This window comes from Epinephelus lanceolatus, chromosome 14 (genome assembly GCF_041903045.1).
Source record: "Epinephelus lanceolatus isolate andai-2023 chromosome 14, ASM4190304v1, whole genome shotgun sequence".
NCBI classification, from domain to species: domain Eukaryota; kingdom Metazoa; phylum Chordata; class Actinopteri; order Perciformes; family Serranidae; genus Epinephelus; species Epinephelus lanceolatus.
In genome coordinates this window covers 21,194,410-21,199,583 of record NC_135747.1, presented here as the reverse complement: position 1 = coordinate 21,199,583, position 5,174 = coordinate 21,194,410, and positions in this window count along the sequence as shown.

The window sequence follows — 5,174 nt, the reverse complement described above, 5'->3', positions numbered from 1 at the left end:
AAATCAGCTTTCTCACACAAACCTTTGTTTGGGAAAAGCTGTTAAATGGACTCATATGACCTAATTCAGATCAGTTCTGATGCCTTTATTTTTAAAGGAGGAATTCAGAGGCATGCCCTGAATGTAATACTGTTTGTTGTTAATAGTTAATGTGACCGTTGCTGACAGGAAGCCAATTGTTGGATGAGAGAAGAGTGCCTGTAAGGCAGGTCAGCAGCATGCTGGACTCAAAGCTCACTGGGTAAAATGGCTGCAGGCAAACATTGACCACCTCATATATTGTGAATCAATCACACACACACACACACACACACACACACACACACACACACATACACACACAACAATGAGGCACAGGCAAACTATGTTAGGATGTATAAATAGAACACTAAATCATTTAAATATACTGGGCATATATCTGCAGTCTGTGGAAACAGCTGAGAAATGGTTTAAGCATATAATCAACATTAATCATCATACAAAAAAAAGCAGAACAATAAAAATATGAATCCAGAGACTTAGGTCAGAGTGATATTTGATTTGTGTAAAAGATCTTTAATTGATTCCTTTTGGGAAAATCCTCTTTGGGCCTATTCTACAGTGAAGTCTGGACATGTTGTCAGCTGCATGACAGCGCCCCTGCTGGTAGGGCAGGGCATTGTGTGTTGCTGAAGAACACCAAGGCAGCACCATAACAGACAATTTAACATTTCTTCAGTTCTGTCTTTTATATCACATATTTACTTGTAAGGAGTTAAATATCAGGGATAAAATTTCAAATACCAAGAATTCTAAATGTTTTTCTAATTAATTCCAGTTGGATACATAATTCTAACTATATATTAGAAAAATCTACTAAATTCTTTTTGTAAAATTTGTTTTGTTGAGATCAGAATTGTAAATATTTAAATCATGAAATTATACTTTTTTTTAAACAAAGTGTTAATGTAATTTTTGATATCATTATTTTCAAATTAATTTTACATATAATACAAATAAGATTTTTACTATAGTAACAATTTATTTATTTACAGATAAATATTATTTCTCTGCCATCAAGAATTAGCGTTTTAACTAGTTTAGGAACTGTTCATTATTTATAAGAGGGCAGAGGGTGGTGCAAAACGGGGGATGAACTTCAAATATTTTTTAAGCCCTGGGGAGGAAGTTGTTTTTTTGGTTTGGCTAAGGGAACGGACATTCAACTTCAAATAGTTGTATTTTGTATCTATTTTCTACATACTCTCAGAAGCCAACAACCTGCAAGTGGGGTTAAAAGGCATGTTTTCTTTTTTAAAAAATCACCAAAATTTCACTATTTATCATAGCCAGAAACTGTGAAAACAGAATTTATCATTGGATTTTCGAATTCCAAATGGTCCTTGAACATATCATGTGCAACAAAATAGTTCAATCAAATTATATTTGTTATATTTAAAATGTCACCAAAAAGACACCGTTTGCACAAACTAAATGCTGTAAAAACATTAAATTCTGCTCTCCTGCATACATTTTTCAACTTCAGAATTTCATTTTTAACTTTTACATTTTGATCATCAATGGGTACATTTATTCAATCTAATAACGGCCATTGTGTAAATTACTGCTGGCCGCTTCTGCTACCATTATATATGTAATGCTTTATTTGGTCAGTCATTATGTTGCTATTGCCAGCTGCTTGCCCGCTGGGGTGTGTGTTGACATGCGTGTGATGTGTAGGCTTATTAAATTTTGTTGGTTTTGTGTGGTAGGACAGGTGGCTGTCATGCACTCATATTCTGCTTTGGTGCACACACAGCTTGCGTGATGATGCGATTTTTAGGGAGGATTGCATTCTGCTGAAGAAGTTGTTTTGGTGATAATTCCTACTGTGCTGTTTGCTCGTTGCATTGGCTCCCTACCTACGTTATATACAAAAATATAGTCACTTATGTTGCAGGGAGGGTCATACCAGTCATTAAGGGAGGCTCAAGAAAAAATGTTTGTAGCTCCAGGAGGGTGAAGATAACAAACAAAAATCAAACAAACAGAAAATGAAATCACACCCCAGCCATCTCCCTCCTCTGATAAATGAAGAACAGTCCCTTAGGTGGATTTTTTCTTTAACTGAATTTACATATAATTCTCGTCAAGAACACCAGGTTAAGGAGAAGTCTAACCTCTGATACTATTTTAGCTTTTTGTCTAGTATAGGCCTAAGTTTAACACTGTTTTAAAATAATCATTCTTCTTAATCATTCTGCACAACCAAAAGCATTTGCTGCTATGCAACAGTGTTGATTCATGGCTTGTTTTATGTCTGTTTGTTTCTCTGAAGAAGCAATGCTCTGTGGTTGACTGACTCCCATCATTAGGTTGATGCTCGATCCATCACTGCCCCTCACTGTCGCCTTGTTGTCTTTTTGGCTTGTTAAGAGAATGGATAGGGAATTCTCCTGCACTTGTCAGTAAATACATCAGAGTTTATTGCAGGCTACCTCGAGTGTGGGCTCATCTGTTTTCCAACTCTGTTGCATGCTTCACACTCCAATAGCACTAAATCCCAGGGACAGCTCCACAGCAAATAGCAGCACTGAGTAGCATATAGATTTGCTGCACATCACATACATCTGTAACGTTCATTTTTCACACCCTGGTCAGTCAAAATGTGCACATGGCATCTCTACAGAACAAGAACAGCAATAACTGGAAATCAATGTGTTCATTAGGCCATCAAGCTAATTTTCTGTTTGAATAACCCTCATAATGGGTGAGCTACTGCTTAACCTTGTTTTGTGTGAAAAACATATGACCAGCCTGCATGAACAGGAGAGACAATGACAGAATAAAGACCATGTGAACAGCACTTAAAGAGGTAAGAAATGTGTGTGGCCCGTCCTGACCACTTTCTAATTTCCCATCGTCATTGGGAATCATTCCAGCGACACACTGCCAGGAGAACTCTCTCACAGAAGCCAATAATTGGAAAATCACAGCCACTTCTCCAAATGATCCCCAATACACCAAGGTAATTTTGCTGTGTCTGAACAACAGCTACTCCAGCTCCTGAAATGGACACCTGTTATAACATCTAAAATAACAGGGGAGAAAATCAGTCATTGTAAAAGAATAAAGAATAAAATCTTTGGCCAAGAATTCTGTATTATGAACATGTAGTGTGGGTGAGGATTGTAAAGAAGCGGATTATCTAACACAGGATGTAATTGAGGTCATGATGACATTTCAGAAATACCATTTAATGCAGTTACCTAATTATTTATGTCCTTGTATTTTAGATTAGATTTTTGTGGGGCTTTTTAGCCTTCATTTGATAGGACTGTGTTAGCATGAAAGGGGAAGAGACAGGGGATGACATGCAGCAAAGGTTGGAATCCAACCTTTAGCCAATGCAGCAAGAACATAGCCTCTTAATATAAGGCACCTGTTCTACCAGGTGACCTACAGCACCCCATATGTCCTTGTATTTACCTATTTTAAACAATAGATCCCTTTCAGTGACTGTAAGTTAACTGCTGTGACAGGAAAGTGATAATAGTCTGCCCAAGCTGTATATAATCCTACCACTTATGATCTAGCATAGTATGCACATAGAGACATTCCTATATATACAGTACATTGCCTTATTGTATTGCCAATTCAATATATAGGACTATTTGCGAGTGTTCCTTTATTTGTATAGTAGGCTATCAACTGGATAGCCTGAATTTGACCTGTAAAGAAACTGTATGTTTGTTTGTTGACTTGTTTTTTGGTGTTAATTGCTTTTTTTCTTTTCTTTTTTTTACTATTTGTCTATAAAATGTAGCTCTGTAACTATCTTCACACACAACCATCTCTAGGGTTCACAGAGGATGGTCCAAAAAAGAGAAAATATCCAGTAAGCGGCAGTTCTCTGGGTGAAAATGCCTTGTTGATGCCAGAATTGAGAATGGCCAGACTGGTTCAAGATGATAGAAAGGCAACAGTAACTCAAATAACCACTCAGTACAACTGAGTTATGCAGAAGACCATCTCTGAACAAACAATGCATCGGACCTTGATGCAGATGGGCTACAGCAGCAGAAGACCACAGCGGGTGCCACTCCTGTCAGCTAACAACAGGAGATTGAAGCTACAGTTCACACAGGCTCAGCAAAACTGGACAACAGGAGATTTGGAAAAACGTTGCTTGGTCAGATGAGTCTCCATTCTGTAGGGTCAGAATTTGGTGTAAACAACATGAAAGCATGGATCCATCCTGCCTTGTATCAACGGTTCAGGCTGGTGGTGGTGGTGTAATGGTGCAGGGGATATTTTCTTGGCACACTTTGGGCCCCTTAGAACCAGCTGAGCATGGTTTAAACACCACAGCCTACCTGAGTATTATTGCTGACCGTGTCCATCTCTTTATGACCACAGTGTATCATCTTCTGATGGCTACTTCCAGCAGGATAACGCACCATGTCACAAAGCTCAAATCATCTCAAACTGGTTTCTTGAACATGACGATGAGTTCACTGTACTCCAGTGGCCTCCACAGTCACCAGATCTCAGTCCAATAGAGCACCTTTGGGATGTGGTGGAACGGGAGATTCACATCATGTATGTGCAGCAACAAATCTGCAGCAACTGTGTGATGCTATCATGTCAATATGGACCAAAATCTCTGAGGAATGTTTCCAGCACCTTGATGAATCTATGCCATGAAGAATTAAGGCAATTCTGAAGGCAAAAGGGGTCCAACCCAGTACTAGCAAGGTGTTCCTAATAAAGTGGCCAATGAGTGTATGTTTCTAATTGGACAAATAAAAGCTGTTGCAACTGTCCCCGGCCTCCCCTATTTTCACTGTGGTTATTCTACTTTTACTTTAATAAAAAATATGAGCACTTCTTCCACCTGTGGTGTTTAATCACTTTGTAATTTGTTCCTCTTTCTTTCATTGAAAGAATAAATTGTTAAGTTTGCAAATAAATACTTAACTAAAGGTCCACTTACTGGCTTTTTGCATCTCACAGTCTTCTTCTTTCTTGTGGAGGTGACTCAGTTGTTGCATATTGTTGGTGCAGGTTGTATTTTTCTGTAACACATCCAGTTATAGGATCACAACATCACCACTGTGTCACTCATTGCGCATTTCTGCACATTACTGACGCAGTATGACGCCACAGAATCTTTACCTTTGACCTCTGTCCAC